Source organism: Triticum urartu, chromosome 1 (genome assembly GCF_003073215.2).
Source record: "Triticum urartu cultivar G1812 chromosome 1, Tu2.1, whole genome shotgun sequence".
NCBI classification, from domain to species: domain Eukaryota; kingdom Viridiplantae; phylum Streptophyta; class Magnoliopsida; order Poales; family Poaceae; genus Triticum; species Triticum urartu.
The window spans coordinates 229842946-229867247 of NC_053022.1; the positions used below are offsets into that span (position 1 = coordinate 229842946).

The 24302-nt window shown below is 41.4% G+C and overlaps 1 long non-coding RNA gene across 10 annotated transcripts; it reads left to right on the plus strand.

Moving 5' to 3' along the window:
• Positions 1–15054: 15054 nt before the first annotated feature.
• On the plus strand, positions 15055–24012 carry LOC125554892. 10 transcript variants are annotated; one of them, XR_007304465.1, is made up of 13 exons: positions 15056–15747; positions 15879–15987; positions 16089–16179; positions 16289–16930; positions 17086–18082; positions 19167–19416; positions 19603–19681; positions 20612–21266; positions 21393–21519; positions 21990–22082; positions 23123–23542; positions 23617–23692; positions 23770–24012. It is a non-coding gene; the product is annotated as an uncharacterized LOC125554892 (long non-coding RNA). The 10 variants fall into 10 exon arrangements; XR_007304461.1 differs by having other exon boundaries at positions 15057–15987; positions 23123–23225; positions 23291–23542; XR_007304467.1 differs by having other exon boundaries at positions 15055–15987; positions 16089–16193.
• Positions 24013–24302: the final 290 nt, after the last annotated feature.

Consider the following 24302-nt stretch of genomic DNA (forward strand, 5'->3'; position numbering starts at 1 on the left):
CTTTGAATTATCAGTTTGGTTTGGCCTACTAGATTGGTTGTTCTTGCCATGGGAGAAGTGCTTAGCTTTGGGTTCGATCTTTCGGTATCCTTTCCCAGTGACAGAAGGGGCAGCAAGGCATGTATTGTATCGTTGCCATCGAGGATAACAAGATGGAGTTTTTATCATATTGCATGAAACTATCCCTCTACATCATGTCATCTTGCTTAAGGCGTTACTCTGTTTTTAACTTAATACTCTAGATGCATGCTGGATAGCGGTCGATGAGTGGAGTAATAGTAGTAGATGCAGAATCGTTTCGGTCTACTTGTCTCGGACGTGATGCCTATATACATGATCATACCTAGATATTCTCATAACTATGCTCAGTTCTGTCAATTGCTCAACAGTAATTTGTTCACCACCGTAGAATACTTATGCTCTTGAGAGAAGCCACTAGTGAAACCTATGGCCCCTGGGTCTCTTTATCATCATATTAATCTCCATCACTTTATTATTGCTTTGCTTTTACTTTTTTACTTTGCATCTCTATACCAAAAATATTATTTATCATCTCTATCAGATCTCACTTTCGTAAGTGACCGTGAAGGGATTGACAACCCCTAAGCGCGTTGGTTGCGTTGAGCTATTGTTTTTGTGTAGGTACGAGGGACTCGTGCGTGGCCTCCTACTAGATTGATACCTTGGTTCTCAAAAACTGAGGGAAATACTTATGCTACTTTGCTGCATCATCCCTTCCTCTTCGGGAAAATCCAACGCAGTGCTTAAGAGGTAGCAAGAAGAATTTCTGGCGCCGTTGCCAGGGAGGCTCACGCGAAGTCAAGCTAAAATTTTGTCTCCCGTCAACGAGCCATTTCTGGCGCCGTTGCCGGGTAGTCTGCGCAAAAGTCAACATACCAAGTACCCATCACAATCCCTATCTCCCGCATTACATTATTTGCAATTTGCCTCTCGTTTTCCTCTCCCCCACTTCACCCTTGCCGTTTTATTCGCCCTCTCTCTCTATCCTCCCTCTGTATTTACCTCTTTTGCCCATTTGCTTTTTGTTTGCTCATGTGTTGGATTGCTTGTTTGTCGTGATGGCTCAAGATAATACTAAATTATGTGACTTCACCAATACCAATAATAATGATTTCCTTAGCACTCCGATTTCTCCTCTTACCGATGCTGAATCTTGTGAAATTAATACTGCTTTGCTGAATCTTGTCATGAAAGATCCGTTCTCCGGCCTTCTTAGTGAAGATGCCGCTACCCATCTTAATAGCTTCGTTGATTTGTGTGACATGCAAAAGAAGAAAGATGTCGATACTGATATTGTTAAATTGAAGCTATTTCCTTTTTCGCTTAGAGATCATGCTAAAGCTTGGTTTTCATCTTTGCCTAAAAATAGTATTGATTCATGGAACAAGTGCAAAGATGCTTTTATCTCTAAGTATTTTCCTCCTGCTAAGATCATCTCTCTTAGAAATGATATTATGAATTTTAAACAACTTGATCATGAACATGTTGCACAAGCTTGGGAGAGAATGAAATTAATGATACGTAATTGCCCTACTCATGGTTTAAATTTGTGGATAATTGTTCAGAATTTTTATGCCGGATTGAATTTTGCTTCTAGAAATCTTTTAGATTCGGCCGCGGGAGGCACTTTTATGGAAATCACTTTAGGAGATGCTACTAAACTCCTAGATAATATTATGGTTAATTATTCTCAATGGCATACTGAAAGATCTACTAAAAAGGTGCATGCGATAGAAGAAACTAATGTTTTGAGTGGAAAGATGGAAGAACTTATGAAATTATTTGCTAATAAGAGTGTTTCTTCTGATACTAATGATATGCCCTTGTCTACTTTGATTGAGAATAATAATGAATCTATGGATGTGAATTTTGTTGGTTGGAACAATTTTGGTAACAACGCGTATAGAGGAAATTTCAATCCTAGGCCTTATCCTAGTAATCGCTCTAATAATTATGGTAATTCCTACAACAATTCTTATGGAAATTATAATAAGATGCCCTATGATTTTGAATCTAATATTAAATAATTTATTTCTTCGCAAAAGAATTTTAATGCTATGATTGAAGAAAAATTGCTTAAGATTGATGATTTGGCTAGGAACGTTGATAGAATTGCTCTTGATGTTAATTCTTTGAGACTTAGATCTATTCCACCTAAGCATGATATCAATGAGTCTCTCAAAGACATGAGAATTTCCATTGACGAGTGCAAAGAAAGAACTGCTAGGATGCGTGCTAAGAAAGATGCCTTTATAAAAGCGTGTTCTTCTAGTTCCTATGAAAATAATGATGAAGATCTAAAAGTTATTGATGTGTCCCCTATTAAATCTTTGTTTTGCAATATGAATCTTGATAATGATGGGACTGAATATGATCCACCTTTACCTAGAAGGTGTTCTAAGAATTCGGAATTTGTTGATCTTGATGCTAAATTTGATAAAAGTGGGATTGAAGAAATTAAAACCCTAGATGTTGCTAAACCCACTATATTGGATTTCAAGGAATTTAATTATGAAAATTGCTCTTTAATTTATTGTATTTCCTTGTTGCAGTCCGTGCTAAAATCTCCTCACGCTTATAGTCAAAATAAAGCGTTTACTAAACATATCGTTGATGCCTTGATGCAATCTTATGAAGAAAAACTTGAATTGGAAGTTTCTATCCCTAGAAAACTTTATGATGAGTGGGAACCTACTATTAAATTAAAAATAAAAAATTATGAGTTTTATGCTTTGTGTGATTTGGGTGCTAGTGTCTCTACTATTCCCAAAACTTTGTGTGATTTGCTAGATTTCCGTGATTTTGATGATTGCTCTCTAAACTTGCATCTTGCGGATTCCACTATTAAGAAACCTATGGGAATAATTAATGATGTTCTTATTGTTGCAAACAGGAATTATGTGTCCGTAGATTTTATTTTTCTTGATATAGATTGCAATCCTTCTTGCCCTATTATTCTCGGTAAACCTTTCCTTAGAACGGTTGATGCAATTATTGATATGAAGGAAGGGAATATTAGATTCCAATTTCCATTAAAAAAAGGAATGGAACACTTCCCTAGAAATAAAATAAAATTACCATATGAATCTATCATGAGAGCCACTTATGGATTGCCTACCAAAGATGGCAATACCTAGATCTATTCTTGCTTGTTATGCCTAGCTAGGGGCATTAAACGATAGCGCTTGTTAGGAGGCAACCCAATTTTATTTTTATTCCTTTCTTTTTGCTCCTTTTTAGTAATAAATAAATTATTTAGCCTCTGTTTTTTTGTTTTTTGTGTTTAATTAGTGTTTGTGCCAAGTAGAACCGTTCGGAAGACTTGGGGAAAATCTTGTTGAACTTGCTGTAAAAAACAGAAACTTTAGCGCTCACGAGAACTGCTGTCATTTTTATTTGGAAAGTGATATTTAGTTAATTATTGTTGAAGATGATTAATAGATAAATTCCTCACGTCCCTAAATTTATTTTAGAATTTTTGGGGTTCCAGATCTTGCGTTAGCTACAGATTACTACAGACTGTTCTGTTTTTGACAGATTCTGTTTTTCGTTTGTTGTTTGCTTATTTTGATGAATCTATGGCTAGTAAAATAGTTTATAATCCATAGATAAGTTGTAATACATTAGGTATAACACCAATATAAATAAAGAATGAGTTAATTACAGTACCTTGAAGTGGTCTTTTGATTTCTTTCGCTAACGGAGCTCACGAGTTTTCTACTTTAAGTTTTGTGTTGTGAAGTTTTCAAGCTTTGGGTAAAGATTTGATGGATTATGGAACAAGGAGTGGAAAGAGCCTAATATTGGGGATGCCCATGGAAACCCCAAGATAATCTCAGGACACCTAAAAGCTAAAGCTTGGGGATGCCCCGGAAGGCATCCCCTCTTTTTCGTATACATCTATCGGTAACTTTACTTGGAGCTATATTTTTATTCACCACATGATATGTGTTTTGGTTGAAGCGTCTTTTATGATTTGAGTCTTTGCTTTTTAGTTTACCACAATCATCCTTGCTGTACACACCTTTTGAGAGAGCCATACATGATTTGGAATTTGATAAAATACTCTATGTGCTTCACTTATATCTTTTGAGCTTTATAGTTTTGCTCTAGTGCTTCACTTATATCTTTTAGAGCACGGTGGTGGATTTGTTTTATAGAAACTATTGATCTCTCATGCTTCAATTAGATTATTTTGAGAGTCTTATTAGCATGGTAATTTGCTTAAAATCCTAATATGCTTGTATGCAAGATTAATAATAAAACTTTCGTATGAGTGTGATGAATACTAAGAAAAGTTTGATGCTTGATGATTATTTTGAGATATGGAGGTAATAATATCAAAGTCATGCTAGTTGAGTAGTTGTGAAATTGAGAAATACTTGTGTTGAAGTTTGCAAGTCCCGTACCATGCACATATGGTAAACGTTATGCAACAAATTTGAAACATGAGGTGTTATTTGATTGTCTTCCTTATGAGTGGCGGTCGGGGACGAGCGATGGTCTTTTCCTACCAATCTATCCCCCTAGGAGCATGCGCGTAGTGCCAAGGTTTTTGATGACTTGTAGATTTTTGCAATAAGTATGTGAGTTCTTTATGACTAATGTTGAGTCCATGGATTATACGCACTCTCACCCTTTCATCCTTGCTAGCCTCTTCGGTATCGTGCATTGCCCTTTCTCACATTGAGAGTTGGCGCAAACTTCGCTGGTGCATCCAAACCCCGTGATATGATATGCTCTTTCACACATAAACCTCCTTATATCTTCCTCAAAACAGCCACCATACCTACCTATTATGGCATTTCCATAGCCATTCCGAGATATATTGCCATGCAACTTTCCATCATCATGACACATTCATCATTGTCATATTGCTTAGCATGATCATGTAGTCGACATAGTATCTGTGGCAAAGCCACCGTTCATAATTCTTTCATACATGTCACTCTTGATTCATTGCATATCCCGGTACACCGCCGGAGGCATTCATCTAGAGTCATCTTTGTTCTAGTATCGAGTTGTAATCATTGAGTTGTAAATAAATAGAAGTGTGATGATCATCATTATTAGAGCATTGTCGTGAGGAATAAAAAAAAGAGAAAGGGCATAAAAAAGGAAAAAGGCCCAAAAAAATGAGAGAAAAAGAGAGAAAGGACACTGTTACTATCCTTTTACCACACTTGTGCTTCAAAGTAGCACCATGATCTTCATAGTAGAGAGTCTCTCATGTTATCGCTTTCATATACTAGTGGGAATTTTTCATTATAGAACTTGGATTGTATATTCCAACAATGGGCCTCCTCAAGTGCCCTAGGTCTTCATGAGCAAGCAAGTTGGATGCACACCCACTAGTTTCTTTTGTTGAGCTTTCATGGCAATCCCTACTCCTTGCATTAACATCAATCGGTGGGCATCTCCATAGCCCATTGATTAGCCTCGTTGATGTGAGACTTTCTCCTTTTTTGTCTTCTCCACATAACCCCGCTCATTATATTCTATTCCACCCATAGTGCTATGTCCATGGCTCACGCTCATATATTGCGTGAAAGTTTATAGGTTTGAGATTACTAAAGTATGAAACAATTGCTTGGCTTGTCATCGGGGTTGTGCATGATGAGAGCATTCTTGTGTGACGAAAATGAAACATGACTAAACTATATGATTTTGTAGGGATGAACTTTCTTTGGCCATGTTATTTTGAGAAGACATAATTGCTTAGTTAGTATGCTTGAAGTATTATCATTTTTATGTCAATATGAACTTTTGTCTTGAATCTTTCAGATCTGAATGTTCATACCACAATTAACAAGAATTACATTAAAATTATGCCAAGTAGCACTCCGCATCAAAAATTATGTTTTTATCTATTACCTACTCGAGGACGAGCAGGAATTAAGCTTGGGGATGCTTGATACGTCTCCAACGTATCTATAATTTTTGATTGCTCCATGATATATTATCTACTGTTTTGGACTATATTGGGCTTTGTTTCCCACTTTTATATTATTTTTGGGACTAACCTATTAACCGGAGGCCCAACCCATAATTGATGTTTTTTTTCCTGTTTTAGGGTTTCGAAGAAAAGGAATATCAAACGAAGTCCAAACGGAATGAATCCTTCGGGAACGTGATTTTCTCATCAGATAAGACCCAGGAGACTTGGACCCTCCGTCAATAAAGCCATGAGGCGGTCATGAGGGTGGAGGGCGCCCCCTAGGGCGCGCCCCCTGCCTCATGGGCCCCTTGAAGCTCCACCGACGTACTTCTTCCTCCTATATATATATCCACGTACCCCCAAACAATCAGAACATGAGCCAAAAACCTAATTCCACCGCCGCAACTTTCTGTATCCACGAGATCCCATCTTGGGGCCTGTTCCGGAGCTCCGCCGGGGGAGGCATCGATCACGGAGGGCTTCTACATCATCATCCAAGCCTCTCCGATGAAGTGTGAGTAGTTTACTTCAGACCTACGGGTCCATAGTTAGTAGCTAGATGGCTTCTTCTCTCTTTTTGGATCTCAATACAATGTTCCCCCCTCTCTCGTGGAGATCTATTCGATGTAATCTTCTTTTTGCGGTGTGTTTGTTGAGACCGATGAATTGTGGGTTTATGATCCAGTCTATCTATGAATAATATTTGAATCATCTAAGAATTCTTTTATGTATGATTGGTTATCTTTGCAAGTCTCTTCGAATTATCAGTTTGGTTTGGCATACTAGATTGGTTGTTCTTGCCATGGGAGAAGTGCTTAGCTTTGGGTTCGATCTTGCGGTGTCCTTTCCCAATGACAGAAGGGGCAGCAAGGCACGTATTGTATCGTTGCCATCGAGGATAACAAGATGGGGTTTTTATCATATTGCATGAAACTATCCCTCTACATCATGTCATCTTGCTTAAGGCGTTACTCTGTTTTTAACTTAATACTCTGGATGCATGCTGGATAGCGGTCGATAAGTGGAGTAATAGTAGTAGATGCAGAATCATTTCGGTCTACTTGTCTCGGGCGTGATGCCTATATACATGATCATACCTAGATATTCTCATAACTATGCTCAATTCTGTCAATTGCTCAACAGTAATTTGTTCACCACCGTAGAATACTTATGCTCTTGAGAGAAGCCACTAGTGAAACCTATGGCCCCTGGGTCTCTTTATCATCATATTAATCTCCATCACTTTATTATTGCTTTGCTTTTACTTTTTACTTTGCATCTCTATACCAAAAATATTATTTATCATCTCTATCAGATCTCACTTTCGTAAGTGACCATGAAGGGATTGACAACCCCTAAGCGCGTTGGTTGCGTTGAGCTATTGTTTTTGTGTAGGTACGAGGGACTCGTGCGTGGCCTCCTACTGGATTGATACCTTGGTTCTCAAAAACTGAGGGAAATACTTACGCTACTTTGCTGCATCATCCCTTCCTCTTCGGGGAAATCCAACGCAGTGCTCAAGAGGTAGCAAACTCCTGCTTGCATCTACTACTACTACTCCACTCATCGACCGCTATCCAGCATGCATCTAGAGTATTAAGTTCATGAAAAAAGAGTAATGCCTTAAGCAAGATGACATGATGTAGAGGGATAAATTCATGCAATATGATAAAAAACCCATCTTGTTATCCTCGATGGCAACAATACAATACGTGCCTTGCTGCCCCTACTGTCACTGGGAATGGACACCGCAAGATTGAACCCAAAGCTAAGCACTTCTCCCGTTGCAAGAAAGATCAATCTAGTAGGCCAAACCAAACTGATAATTCGAAGAGACTTGCAAAGATAACCAATCATACATAAAAGAATTCAGAGAAGATTCAAATATTATTCATAGATAGACTGATCATAAACCCACAATTCATTGGTCTCAACAACCACACCGCAAAAAGAAGATTACATCGAATAGATCTCCACAAGAGAGGGGGAGAACATTATATTGAGATCCAAAAAGAGAGAAGAAGCCATCTAGCTAATAACTATGGACCCGAAGGTCTGAGGTAAACTACTCACACTTCATCGGAGAGGCTATGGTGTTGATGTAGAAGCCCTCCGTGATGGATGCCCCCTCCGGCGGAGCTCCGGAATAGGCCCCAAGATGGGATCTCGTGGATACAGAAGGTTGCGGCGGTGGAATTAGGTTTTTGGCTCCGTATCGGATCGTTTGGGGGTACGTAGGTATATATAGGAGGAAGGAGTACGTCGGTGGAGCAACAGGGGGCCCACGAGGGTGGAGGGCGTGCCTGGGGGGGGGGGTAGGCGCGCCCCCTACCTCATGGCTTCCTCCTTTATTTCTTGACATAGGGTCCAAGTCTCCTGGATCATGGTCGTTCCGAAAATCACGTTCCCGAAGGTTTCATTCCGTTTGGACTCCGTTTGATATTCCTTTTATGCGAAACTCTGAAATAGGCAAAAGAACAACAATTTTGGGCTGGGCCTCCGGTTAATATGTTAGTCCCAAATATAATATAAAAGTGGATAATAAAGCCCAGTCCAAAACAGTAGATAATATAGCATGGAGCAATAAAAAAATTATAGATACGTTGGAGACGTATCATAGCACTACGAATCGTTTGCAATCTGATGTATATCACCGACGGTTCCAATACGATTGACGTATGCTTTCCGATGTGGATTGCACACACTCATTTAGTTGAACCGTGTGCGGAGCAATTGCCAGGTTAAAATAAAAATATCCTATTTTGAATCGGCACGCAAAAAGCAAATTCGCCACAATATTCAATTGAACAAATAAACATAAATATCCCATTTTGAATCGGCGCGCAAAAAGCAAATTCGTCACAATATTTAATTGAACAAATATTGTCCACAGGAAGAACATTCATCAGATTTTGCAACAATTGCAATTGAACATATGTTAGCTAAATTCCAATGATTTGGCCACACATATATGCATTACATAATTAATCATAGTGTACGAAATACGAAAACCTCATCAGATGGAAAACAATGGATCCATGAGTTATATGTTTAGAGGCTAACTCTTACTCAATGTTTCAGGAGAAGGCATGCTGAAATCTTCATTATCACCAGTGGGATTGATGTAGTGATCCAGGAATAAGTCGCTGATAAATCTCCGAACCACCAGCAATTCACCAGCCGGGAGCGGTTCAGGGATCCTCGGTTTTAAGACGAGCTGCAGTATTTTTAAGATTAGAATGTGCCATATGAGTGGAGTAGAAGATATTAATTAAGATAGACTTACTGGTACTAATTCGCGAGGATCGTCACAACTATCAGCAGATTTGCTGATGGAGATCATATGTGTGCAAACATAATATCCACAAAGGTTGGTCCCTGCTTCTTGCCGAAGACATTGAAATTTTTTGTACAAAATTAGTCGTGTATTTGTCCTATTAGGAACAACCTAACCGGTGTTAGATATATTGTTTTTTCTTTGGACAAAATAGAAAGAGGTTTAGTTAGAAGCTTGAACATTTGACTAGCGTAAGGAAAGGTATTTGCAGACTGTTGGATAAATTTTCCAAAAAATAATGGATTTCGGTGTGTTACCGGAGAAACAATCTCGTGCTGCAGAGGTAGTTTCCTCTTGAACAGGTTCCCTGTTTTAGTTTCCCACAATGCGAGCACACTGCAAATGATGATGAATTTTGACAACATCAATTATTGAACCATATATGAATGCAAATTAATTTCAACATCATAGAATTCAATACCTATCCAAGAATTGTTGAAGATGCGTCAGATCGTGAGCGTTTGTTGACTCTCTGAGAGAATCGATGTAGTAAACCTTTGTTCTTGTTTGGAAAAATGAATACCAATATCCAGTGATTGGTACATATTAAGAAATCCATGAACTTACGAATGATGTATAAATATGAAAGACAATCAGTGTATGCGTGGTTGTTTACTTCACTTACCCTTCATGATATGGCCAGAGAAATGATTCTGCATGTGACGTGTTTTCGAAGATACGGACGACCGTGTTAACGGCCCAGTCCCGTTGGTCCTTTTCATGTAATGTTGTGCCATTTGCTAATGCAGGATCTATGAAATACACACTCTCACTTTGTCTTCTCTGCGCGTTCAATCCCCTGAGAGGAATAAAATGCAGTTAGCTGTTTATCGTTTACAACCTTGTATGGAGAAGTTGATCAGAGTTTGTTAAGTACTTACAAAATCACACATCTAACAAGAGTGGCATCGAGCACGTTGAAGTTGAAGAAGAGATGTAAGTCCTCGAAACTCACAATGATGGAACCAACATCGTGTCGGAAATGATCTCTGTTGTAGTGGACTAGCAAATGGTGATGACCTTCTGACATTTGATCCATGCAATATTGATGTAACTTGCGGCAACTGGAGCTGCACTCATCAAAGTATTCGCCAACAAGAAATGGCTGGCCATGGACGTAATTGTGTGCTTCAAGTACGCCTGCTTTTCTTTTAGCAAGCAACAATTCTACTTCTTCATCATCCATGGCCTCAGAAATAATATTACTCCCTGATTCGAACAAGCTGCTGTTAATTTGGTTCTGGGCGATGAGTGCTTTAAGTAAGAGGCAATCGTTCTCTTTCCTCTTCACTTTCCCGCTGCACTTCCTCGTGGTTGTGGGTGTAGCCTTTTTGGCCACTTCCTTCTTGGTACTTGAAGCATTTCTGGCAGAACGTCTGGTTGCCTGCACAGTAGACTGCCGAGCGGATGGTGAAGCTTGGACAAACTTCTTAGCAGACTGTTTATCTATGGCGGACCGCTAAGCTGGCGGTGCTGCAATGACGGACTGTTGGGCTGTAGGAGCAAAGGCATCGGACTGCTGACCATGCATTGAAGCTATGTCGGGTTTCTGCGAAGGTGGTGCCAACTTGTCGGTGTGCTGAGGAGGCCGTGCCAACACGTTGGTTTGCTGAGCAGGAAGTGCTGACGCATTGGTATGCTGATCACGCTCCTGCAGACCGACAGACTGATGAGCAGTTGGTTCTGGACCTACAGACTGCTTAGCAGGCGGTTCCGAAGCATCAGACTGCTTAGGAGTCTGTTCCACCAGGTTGGTTTGCTGAGCATGCGCTGTAGCCGGGTCTCCCCCCGCTGCTTCAGCGGTCGGCATCTGAACTGGTGGTGCGTCATCAGCAGTTGTAGGCCTTGCCACTGGCTGCTTTAGGGTGGAGGATGACATGGCCTGTATGCCACAAAGTTGGTCCGACTGATCACATGTTGATGCATCAGCCCGCGAGAGCTGCTCTAGCAAGGAGAGCGTCATCGGTTGAGGGGCGACAGTGGTTGCTCTTGGCGGGGCTTCAAGAATCTCATCGATGAACTCTATTTCCTTTCGTGGCCACTGGATGTGATGTAACAGTGTTTCTCCCAAGGTCCTTTGCTCATCGAAGTCTCCTAGGACATTCTTCAGGGCAAATTCGTTGAATCCAGGCTTTACTTCAATCACATAGCACTTCACACAGCCCGGCTTCAATGGCACATTGTCTAAGAAGAGGCCATCTTCCAAGAAGGGTGGGCAAACCCAGGCTGTTGCACATTTTAATGTACCTTTATATGTGTAAGCACGCCCTTTAGTCTATCTTTCATTCCAGATAGATCAGATATAGCATCATCACGAGAAGCTACAGTCTCAGTGATGCTGGGGTCAGCTGATGTACAACTACTCTTGTGTAGTGCTGTCGCACAATAAGCAACAACATCCATGCCCGCCTCCCCTTCCATCTGCTATCTATCTGTCAGTGTTAGAGTCTTCTGCATCATCATCATTGACTCCTCAACATCCTTTCGAACAGCCGGATACCGTCTTCAGCTTTTCAAACAATGCATTCTGCTTCATTTCACTCCTCGCCTTTTTCATGCTAAGCCTCTCTTCTTTGCTAAGTGTGAAAGCCCTCTTGTGCGGGACATTAACACCTATACCCCTTGCACGGACAGGGGGCTCTTTTGTGTCCAGAGCAATGGACAGAATGTCACATGGCCGTGAGTTCCTGTAGAACCTTCCAGGGATCGTGGAAGCCTCTACCATCACTTCATACAGTTTGGCGTCACGTGCGTTTTCAAAGTAATAAGTTCCATCATTACGTTTCTTTGCACGTCCCCACAAGTAGTCTCTGGTGCGTTCGCCCTTGTTTTCACTAAAGGCCGGACTCCCACCCGCCGCTACTGCTTCTTTGTCCTCCTGTTCCCATATCAGTTTCATGCCGTAGTATCCTGCCACACCCATACGGTGGGGGTGTATGTTCTTCTTCTGAAGTTCCGATTGCTTGAAATTCTTCGCGGAAAACTCTGGAGTTGTCCTGACCCTTTTGAATTCTGCCCGTCTGCCTTTGTAATTTGGGGGTATGCGGGGATTGGGTCCTTGCCTTCACTCAAGTACTTCTTGTACAACACGTGCTTCCAGTTCCTCCAAGCATCCCTAGCCTTCTTTAGTGCAGCGTGTTCCACCTGCATTCTCCACTGCTCTGGAACGTTGAAGTGATCCATGATCTCCTGGACTATCCTTCGCCGTGTTTCTGTGTCAGCCTTCCGAAACCCCGGCAGATTAATGTTGAGCCTTGCCCTGCCAACAAATCCACACACACTCCTGAACCTCATGCGTGCTTTATCTGGTTTAGTTGGAGCCGAGGACTTAAATCAATCTCGGTTACTTCATATACACCTTTAGGCTGGTGTGTGGGCTTCCTTGGAGCGTTCCTCCGTGTCCTGACCGGAAGGGTAATTGCTGCAGCTCTATCCCATTCAAGACTACTTGATCCCTGACAATCTGCTAAAGACCTAGGGTTGTCCGAATCAGATGAAGATACATGGCCTGAATGAGTGCTGTCGCTGCTACTCGGCATCTATAGAGAACACATGCGAAACTTAGGAAAGGAGGATAAGCATAAAACTAACAACTTGGTATCAAGCTTTCTAAACATGCCATGCCATAATTTAGAAAATGTACGGCTAATTTGTTAAGTTTGTGTGACTCGAGTGCCCGCGACCTGTAAATAGGTAGTAACTTATTGGAACAAATACAACTTATATGTAGTAAGGAAGGTAGATAATGAGCATATATACGCTCTCCGTTATTTTATAGCCAATTTGGGAACATACGGGACGAAATTGGAAGAGGGATTGCGAGGAAATATGCCTCACCACGATGGAGAGCAGTAACTAACAGGCTTCTTAATGCAAACCCGGCCGGACCACAGGTGAGGCGAGGGTTACTGCATCGATATGCTCGAGGGTGGCTGGCGTGCAAACGAAGACGGCGAGGCGCGTGCCTCCGCTTGTTGGGAACGGCAGTGGAGGTAGGCTTGACACCGAAGAGTGGCCACATGGCCGGGGTGAGCATGGCGACGCTGGAGAGGGTTTTGCTATGGATCTGGGGGAGGGGGAGCTGGCGAAGGAGATTGGGTGGAGTAGTTGAGTGAAACGCGGGCGGACGGTGGGGGGGGGGGGTTGTTGGCGGCCTAGGTGAAAAGGGTGAAAAATATCCCCCGTCGCCGCGCGCATGGAAAGGCCTATGCAAACAGTTGCCTCTAAGCGCTCGTGTGCACAAACAGAATAATTTCGTTTGAAATGAAGATGTACTAATTTTGAAATGAAGACGTGAGTTCATCGTTTCTCATCTAATTTTTTCACACGTAAACCAATCAATTTAACCACGGGTTTGATTTGCTGGCGCATTTTAGGTCTCGTGTGCTATATGTAAGACATTTTTTGGCATTTACCGTGCGTGTTTGCATATAAATCAATTCCTAACCGGACTGCATTTCCTGTCGAAAGGGATGAGGATTGCCATTCGATCTGGGAGCATGGAACGGTGCAGATGTACGATCCATGGGGTTTGGGTTCTGGCCAATTAGAACGCACGACTCAGATCGCACGCGCAACGAGGGGGGGGCATCGACCACGGTTTGGTAGGCACACGACTTTCATGTGTGAACCGTGTGCTATTTGAAAACATTTTTTTGGGAGGGGCTATTTGAAAACATGTACATGTGTTGTCGAAAGGGATGAGGATCGCCCTTCGATCAAGGAGAATCCAACGGTGCAGACGTATGTGGGGTTTGGGTTCTGGCCAATCAGAACGCTTGACTCAGATCGCGCGCGTGGCAGAGGGGGGGGGTGCATCGGCCACGGTTTAGTGGACACACGACTTTCGTGAGTGAACCGTGTACTCTTTGCCACATCATCATATTTTCTATTCCCGGGTGCACGATACCGTCTATAATACCCCCACTATGGCCACCCTAATAAGGCTGGTCGTAATATGGGAGTATCAAGCGGTATGATGCATGCCAACTAGACTTTTTGGATGATGTGGCACACAGTTAAATGATGAAAGAGAGGGTTTGTGGTATCATATCATGATGCTGTATCATATTAAATGTTGTACTACTTTGTGTCATGCATGGTAATTAATAAGGAACCTAAGATACTAACTCATGATACTACGCATTACGGAGGTATTGCCGATCATATACTAGTATCATGCATATATACTCCCTCCTTTCCAGTTTATAGGCTTATCTCAAAATTTTAGTTTTTCCATTTTATAAGGCTCAATTTGGTTGTTCCCCATCACATGTCCAGATTCAAGGTGCATTAAATCATTGCATGCAAGTATTAAGAGAAAGTTGACAAATGCATGTACTTTATATATGCATGCATGTATTGCAATTAATACATTGTAAAACATAAATTTTTGAGGAAAACAAAAGCATTAATTGGGTGTTCTTGCAAACTACAAAAGGTATTCCACCACTCACCATCTACCTTGGTTGGTGAGATTTTTGAATTGAGCCCTATAAGGGTGGTTGTAATGGGGAGTATCATATATATATACTAGTAGTATCATGCATATATATATATCTACTCCTAATGTCTCAGTTGGTAGGTCGCGTTCTGGGTTTTATTTTCGTCCCACCATTTTCGTCCGGTTTTTTTTCGTCCTCAATCCCACCTCCCACTTCCCGGTACCAAAAAGAAAACCAACCAAAACCAGGTAAAAAGGGAGCGATGCCTCCAGTCCTCGCACGCCTTGCACTCGCATGACTCAATGAAAAAAGACCAGTGAAAAAAGACCTACGAAAGAAGACCTACGAAAGAAAAAACAACGACAAAAAATCAGGCGACTCGCACGCACGAGTGAGGCCTCCAGATCCCTTCTCCACCGCCCGACGCCGCCAGCCCCGTCCTCCTCCCTGGCTCCCGGTGGCGCCCGCTCCCCATCTCCTCCTGCGATCCTGGCGTCGCCTCGCCCCACCTTCTCACTCACTCCCGGCGCCACCCCGCCCCACATTCTCCCTCACCACTGGCGCCGCCCAACCCCAACCTTCCTGGATCTTGGTGCTGCCCCGCCCCCACCTCCTTCCTCGCTCCCGACTGCCCATGCCGCCTATGCGCGCCCCTCCCTCAGCCCACCGGCGACCTCCCATCCTCCACCGTCTACCCCACCGTCGGATCTCCTCCTCCCCTCTCCTTCTCTCCCTCGCGGACGCGTCAAACGCACGAAATTTCCCTCCTCGCGGCCGGAACCCTAGCTCGTGCCTGTGAGGACTGGGCTGGAGGTGCGGCACGGGATTCGCACCGCAGGATTCGCCAGCGATGAGTCCAACAGGTCGTCGAATCGGGGAACGGGATGGCGCACCCTGCTGGAGCCGCCGGTCGGGACGAGCGCGGCGGCGACGAACGTTGGTGCGCCTCCGTTTCCTCGACCTCCAAGGACACGGGCACCAGATTTGTTCTCGCCTGACCAGCCTCGGTATCCAGCTCCCTACAGCCACCGCTGGCGTTGACTCCCAAGGATTGACCCGCCTCTCGCCTTTCCTCTTTCGATTCACCCCGTTGATTTGTGTGTGATCGATTTGCATTTTTTATGATTCCAAATAGCAGGCGAGGATGACGACGACACCAAAGATGACGAGGCCCCGAGCTCGAGCACGACCACTACGACGCACTGCACAAAGGCCCCTGCTTCCTGCCTGCCCTTCCCTTTGCTTGGGTAGCTCCTCCCTCTCCCTCTCCTTCAAAGAACTAATATTTAGTTTCATTGCTTTTGTGTGTGCAAACATATTGACCGCCTCCATATGGCTGTTTATGTAGAAGATAGCTCACTCCAGATGTTCTTCCTGTCCTTCTCCTTGGTTGATGAGCGCTGCACTCACTCATGTATGCAGGTTGAGTCCAAGCACAAGTAAGCACCATTATGTATGCTGAAAGACGACTCTATTCAAATATTCTTTTTCTATCCTGGTTTGTCGATTTGTGTGTGATTGATTTGCGTTTTTTCCGATTTCAAACAGTAGGCGAGAAGACGACGGTGACGCAGAGGAGGACGAGGACCCGCGCTCCAGCCCGACCACGACTATGCACCGCACGGTCCCTGCTTCCTGGCTGTCACCAATTGCCCCCTTCCCTTTACAGTATTACTCTATTTGTTTTCATTGCTTTTCACCTAGTTTTGCACACTTTCTGGCCCTTCATTTTTTTGTGTGCAGATGTTCTGATCGCCTCCATACGGTTGTTTCCGTCCTCCTGCTCGTGCTGTCTCCATCCTCCTGCTCAAGTCGTCGCCGTCGCCTCCCATCCTTCATGGTCTGCATGTGTGCGCCCACTGTTGGAGGACGACGTTGAACATGAAGCGGAGCCCAGCCGGAGCGGTCTGACGCGGTGGTCGTGGCCAAGGAGCGGTGGTCGATGCCATGGAGCAGGGGCGCTCGCTCGCCTGCACATCGGCTGCGTTCTGAACTAATGCTTTCTGCAACTGCAATGTTCCCCTTCACATTGTATCTTGTGTAGGCAGAAGGAATGCAGCTCAGTGACGGCGTCAGCTACAACTGGATCGATGGCCTAAAGGCTTTTACTAAGAAGATGAAGAATTTTCTAGAATAGTGTCCATCAACAAAGAGTCTTACTACTACCGGTTGGAGAGGCTCTATCCTCAGGTGATTGATTACTTAAGAAGTATACTGAATCATGATATCCATCGATCTAATTTTGTATAGGAAGTTTGAAAAACTAAAGAATCTATGGTACATGATTTGATTTACTCATTTAGATTTTAGTAAATTGTGACCGGAAGTTTTTTTCACAAAACCAGTGCACCACCCTTTCTACACACATCATTCATGGATTGGCAGACTAAAGGTTCTATTCAACATCTTTGGTGGATTGCATAAATGGGCTAGAGTAAAAATATACCAGAATTGTTATATGTGCTTAGGGAAGTGGGATTAGATCAAGATTTTTTTGACAAAATGAGAAATCAATGGCTCAAGGAGAGTAAGCCCAAAGAGATAAGTATTGTTTTCCTTTAGTAGCTTGCTGCATAATTCATTCAAACATATTTAGAGTGGAGCAGGAATATTCAAACAAGGAAATGTACACAATATCTGTTAGTATACATGTGACACTTTCCTGTCTTTCGACTAATGATTGCCTCCTGCCAGGTATCACTAATAGCACATTCATCACATCATTTGTGTAGCTCATTCTGGTGTAAGTCGGCCCAATTTAGAAAAGATTTTAAAGCAGATTCATACAGGTTATAGAAGTCAGAGTCAAATAGTATAATAAGTGATTTGTTTGTGCATAATTTCTAATTGATCGTCTTCTAAGGATAAATGGAACTGCTACCTTTCCTCTCTCCAATAAACTATTAGACCCTGCTTGTAACTATTTTTCATCTTGGTGTGATTTATAAGGGAGGCCATGCCATTAGTTTTTTGTTATTACATGCTGTGATGACCCCGATTCATTGATGTATAGTGTCGTATGTGGTCAATTACCTAATATGGTAGTATCACTTCTCCTGGTTTGCCTTGGTCTGAAATCTGACTTTGGACTGATTGTAGTCAATCTGAATTAGTGAGGTTCTTTTTTCCAACTGTCCATGTTCAGTTCTCTACATTATCATGCATTTCCTTTGGTTTAAAGATGTCATGATGTTCACCAAGGCAGAGAAGAAATGTTTTAAAGTTGTCCCTTCAATTGAAACAAGTATGACTTGGTCCTTAGTGCCTATGCGGACATGAAAACGGAAGGTCGAGAGGTTTAAATATGTCATGATGTTTACAATTGCGGATATCCTGCTTCAGGTACTTGCCTGATAACTCACAATTTCAACGCGGAAGTTACTAATCTGTAAGACATGCCCTCTCTCATTCAATGATGTCCTGAAATTTTCACACAAAGCTTTGTAATCTTGCCAAGTCACAAGAGAGCCAAGTAATCATGCGAATTTTCAGAGAACTTCAAGTGGCATGCCACCATTTGCAATGGTTGTGATGTAGTGATAATTAATAAACTGCAGGCCTTCTAAATATTCTAAAGTTGCATATCTAAGAGCATATTATATTTCTCATAAACAACTGGAGTTAAGCTTCTATCCTCTTCCTGTCTTGAAGGAATTATCTGTTGAGTAAGCTACAGTCTCTTTATTTGACTAGCTAGGCTGTGTTACATACATGTATAAGATGATGCTTCTGTGGCTATAACTGGTGCCTGCCGCGCTAAATAGGAAACACCCTATTAATTACCCACCTCAATTTCATTAGTGCGTCCGGCCTGTGAATTTTACCCCAGACTATAAATCCCCTCCCAACGAAACCCTATAGGTGTACTATGACTCTTAATAGTGTATCCTTATAAAAGTCAGTGTGGTGGGTTATTTTTTTGGTGTGGTTAGAGAACTCGACTCCATTTGGAACGAGGGTTTGAGTTTTATTTTTCCTAAACCTTTGAGAGGCAGAGCCATGGAAATATTTTGTGCTCTCATTCCTCTGGATGGAAGCTCTAACTTTTCCTCTTTGTTTCCAATAAGCTACTTTCTTCGAGATTGTGCAATGAAGAATTTTGATGATAAGGGATCGTAGAGCCTCGGGTGACTAGCATTAAGATAGGAAGGCTGTTGCCGCCCTTGTCCCTTGCTGCTAGGTTGCCACGGTGGCGTCAATCACTGGCTTATTTAGAACAATAGTTAGTGGATTTTGTGATAAGGGTGAGGGCCGAGAGTGAGAGGGACGGGGTTGGGATTGGTCTGTTGCATGCGTGAAATTATTTCACTACTTCAGAAAATATGGCAAATTGCATTTCATTAGAGATTGATTTACAGCAAATTGCATGAGCGAGTGGTTCATGCATTTTTCATCAAGTCGTACATTTTCTTGGTTATGACATAAGGGTAAATGTACTGGTTGGTTGCTTCAAGACTTAATAACAGACACTATGACAATGGCTCAAGAGATATCAGATCTACCTTCTTGGTTGGGGCATTATGGGTGGCGCACGCCTCAGCCCCCTTGTTGGCCGTGGTGGATGGACATGAACACGAGGGGGGATCAGGGCGGAGAGCAGGGTGGTTGGCGGGGGACTCATCCTTGGCAGTTCATGGGAAAGTACGGTGTGAAGCAGAGGGGGCGCCATGGCGAAGGTGAGGTAGCCGTCATCCGGTCATCTGTACTCCTAATGTCTCAGTTGGTAGTCTCTGCTCACCGGTTAAATTTCGTCCCACCAACACTATTTTTTTCATCCTCCCTCCCACCTCCCACTCCCAGCTATTTCCACCGGCTTTATTTTATGTGATCTGAATCTGAGCGAGTCTTAAATTTTGGTGCAGTGTGAAAGGAGGAAAATGGTTGCCGGAAAGCAGGTAGATCTACACCTTGAGAGATGGCATTTTGCGGTACATTGTTTAGGTAAGGATATTGTGCTTTCTTCTGAAAACTCTAGACTGTCGACAAGATTGAGTTGTGTTCCATTTTTTAAAAATTACTTAGAATCCTGCTTCTGGCAATACTACTATGAACTGGCATACCTCGTGATCATGAGAGGGTGACAAGTTCCTGATCCCCAAGAACGCCCTCATGTGTGGCTGCCGGTCGTCGGACAAGACATCTCTAACGACTTAGCCACACAGCGAACCTAAGTTCGTCATGGGAGGATGTCACCTTGGACTGGAGCAACAGACGTCAAAAATTTACCAGGAAAAAAGGCTCACAAATAAGAGTGACCCAAACACAAATTGTCGTACGTTTGCAATTAAACTCTTAGTAGCAGCTTGATTCTTACTATTGTTACTTTGGTGGTGGGTATAATTAGTCATGTAGTAGCATCTTAGCTTCATCTTATTTCTTGAGAACATATCTAGCTATCAGATCTTCAAGAGTACACCATAAAAATTGAAACGCCTATCAGCTTCATAGAAGAAAGTTAGTCTTATGATAGAAGAAAGGCCCATCAGCCCTTATAGTGCCTTATTGGTTAGCGACTGCTTTTCAAGCTCAACTGATTACTGACTACGTCCAACAACATATGACTGACATGACCAAGTAGAAGTAAATTTCGTTGTGATCAAGATGGTGCCTTTATTTTGGAAAACACGATTGAGATGGGTAGGCGCATGGGCATCTCACCGGAACAAATAGACATACTGATTTCACTCATACATAGGTTGATTATATTATACGGTCAACTCACGAAGTAGCCGGATACCTTCTGCTTGAAGTTTGAAAGCCATTAGCATGCTAAATTATATGGATGTGCTGGTCTTGACATGTGTGCACGTACATTGAAAAATAAACTTGAGTAATGATTAATACCTTGTTTACTCTTTGTTTGGTTTACAGGTATTTGGAGTATCTATTATGTTTCAGAATTTCTTGAACTATGGTATCTCCATATCCATCTAATGAATGCCCCCCCCCCCCGTAATTTCATTCAAGATATCTTAAGGAGAAATTTGGTTTTTGGTGAACTAAAACAATATACCAATAAAAATTTAGCGCTTGGCTATACATATGAATGTTAACTTTGTTAAAATAATTCTCCCTTTATAAGAGAAGATTTCTTAGTTCAAATATATTTTTTGAAAAAATATAGTATTTTCCTGACAAACCTTTTGATTCCTCAACATCCATATCTCAGAAGGATAATAGTGGTGTGTTTATGTTGCTTTGGGTCTCTTATCACTCGGATCATTCATCAGAAAAATATTTAAAAAATAATTCTATTTTGACGTTTCCTTTGTGTTCATTGTTCCATCATAGTAGTTTAGGTGCACATGAAACCAGACCATATGTTTCAGTTTCACTCTTTGGACCATGATGGTGGTGTGCAAGGTGGGCTAGATCGTAATGCTAAAAGAATCAATGGAGGTTATTGGATAGCTTTTAGATTCTCCAAAAAATAATCTAGCAGATGGATGATCCTATTATCACGTATGGTGGTGGTGTGCAAGGAAATGGAGCAGCATGATGGTAGCTAATGCTGTTATTTTCACATGTAAGATGTATGAGCTTCAGTTTGTCATGCTATTATCATGTATAGTAAAAAATGATTAGTTTAATCGGAATTTAGAGTTTCATTCTTAGTTCTCTGAAATATTGTTTTTATATGTAATTCCTGCAGAGTGTAGTATATTGGGAGCCAAGGCCGAGTAGCAAGCCATGTGTCACCGCAAGGACAGGAGAGAGATTTAATTAATTGTATTTGCAAGATTTGGTCTTTCCTTCTTGTTTTCCTGGTCATCTCACAGGTTTTATCACTTACATTTCCTTCTATGGTGGTCTGATCATTGTACTTTGGGACATTGTACTTTTAGGACGTAATGTGCACTTCTGGTTGTTATTTTAAATTGCTCATGTCTTGATATGTCTTTCAAATTCTTGACATCTGCGCCAGTAGCCTAAACCTCCATGGCATGCTCCATCGGAGTATTTTGTTTGTTGTACAATTTTCAAGTGCGACCTTCCAATTTATTTTGTTGTAACTATAAGGTTTGGCACCTCAGATAAGTTCTTGAAATACCAATGTCATATTTCAATTAGAAAATAAGATTTAGTTTGATCATGCATGCAATTGTAATAACCCTACTTTCAGCTTTTATGTACTGGTTTAAATAGTTAAATCTTCTAGATTCTTTGGCATATTTTCTTGGAATTATACTATGAGAGCATCTTAGTTTTCACTAAGTGATAAAATACATTTTCTATTTCCGTAATACAGGTCATTAGTGGTCACTTGGGATGGGTGCGATCTGTAGCATTTGATCCAGGGAACAAATGGTTTTGTCCTGGTTTTGCTGATAGGACAATAATGGTAAGCCCCACAACCTGCATTCCTTTCCTAGAAATTTAAGATGAATTCATGTATACATGCAAGTAGTTGATACAACAACCTATTAGTTACTCGGATGCTTGCTCTATTGGTGTCTGCATTTTAAGGAGGAAGAAGCCGAAGGTAGAAGACAAACAACAACCATTCGATGAAGATCCAACGTTGCTCGAGCAGTGGCGTCATAGTCGAAGGCGGGAAGAGGGTTGACAGGTGTGGGTGGGGGTGCGATGGCTCGCTGAAAAAATCTGGTTACTGGGTTGGTCCACAGGGATAGTCGAGGGTGGCGACAGGGGAGGGCAGGGAAGCAACGCGGTCGGGGGTGGTGGCGATGGGTCGATCAGCCGGTTGTAGTTGGCGGTTCAGTAGGAGCAAGAGGTCAGGGGTAGAGGATAAACAACAACCATTCGACTAAAGACCCAACAACCCTCATAAATCAACTTTGCATCAAATTTTTATAGTCTGACATATAACTGACACCCTTAATACCGAGATATTTAGAATATTTTTGATCATATTTATATGAAAAAAATATCATCTTATGCAATACTAAAGTTATACATTATAAAAATTGAACTCGTGATGTGCATCTAATGATATTGATTCCGTATTGTGATTTTTTTGTATTTTCTATAAAGTTGGTAAACTTTACAAAGTTTGACTTTAGACAAATCTTATATGCGAGTAAAAGGACCGGAGGGAGTACTATGTTGCTTTCTACATGTCTTCTTATGGCTTTATTAAAGATCTTCATTTTTATGGGTTTAAACACAAGATGTTATTTTTGTAGCACATTTCTGATAAGTTTTTCTTCTATAAAGCTATAATTTCAACCACATTCTAAAATATAAATGGGATTTGGTGATAAGTAATCATTGTGTTTGTTCATAATCTATCAGACACGACAACGTTCATGTCGAATGTGTTCTAGAAATGTTCTTTGATAAATATGTTTTTAGCTATTAATATTTTAGTATGGTCTTAAATTTATCAATTCACATATCACTTCGATAAACAATTTTTAGTTGGGAGAATCAAGAAAGAAAGAAAAGAAGAGCGCTTCAAGGGTAAAAAGGTAGTTGCCGATGCAGCCCGTTGCAACGCACGTGCATCCCATCGTGCAACATGGTAAGTAAAGTATTTTGTCTATTGTTATCATGGTTTATTGTTGTTTCTAATAGCTCCACTTGTAGATTTATCTTCCCTATGCATTCATCGGCCGATACATCTTGTACGTCATCGACAAAGAGGCACGTCGTATATATATTATGGACCCTATTCAAACATCACAATCGTCAGAGGATAAAAATTTGAGGCATGCATTGAAATTAAAAAGTTTTGCAAGGATTTCAAACAAGCACTCAAAATAAAGCTGTCTGGTTGGAATTCCGATATATCTAAATGGCAACGTTTATTTCCGTTTAGTATTCCAACGGGTATAGATGGTAATGAATTCATAAGAAAAACTTTTATTTTTGTTATCACTATATTTTTTATTTATTAATTTAAAAAATTGCAGGATTGTGTTTGCCTATTTTGTTTTTCATTTTATGCTCTGGTGGAATGGTAAAGAATTGGTCAAGCCGGTTTGCACGGTGAGTATTGTCCGTTACATGTTTTAAGACCTTTGGCGTGAACTTCTCATACTAACTATATATATTTGTTTGTGCAGAATGGGTATGAGTTGAGGAAACAATTTTTACTATACTTGCTAAAACGTCGTGGGAATGAAGCTAAAGAAAACTTTCCAGATATTGTGAAAGAATTTCTTGAGCGCATCATCTAGATATTGATAGTTTTGTAACAGATGTTTAGTTTGAACATCGCTCAGTTTGTTACATGGACATGTTGTTAATCTTTAGTTTTGTTTTACATTACAAAATTGGACTTCAATTATTCAATAATTGTGTTTGTGTTATATTGTTTGCACATATGAAATTTAACATGTAACTTTTGCAAACTATTTTAAGAGCCCGTGGCAACGCACGGGCACTCTACTAGTATATATATATATACTAGTAGTATCATGCATATATATGATAGTGTAGCTAGGATACTAGCTACTTTCGTAATGCATAGTATCATAAGTTAACATCTTAGGTTGCCTTGCTAATAACACAAAGTATTAGTACAACATTTAATATGACACGGTATCATGATATGATACCACATCCTCTCTTGTGTGCCACATCATCTAGAAAGTCT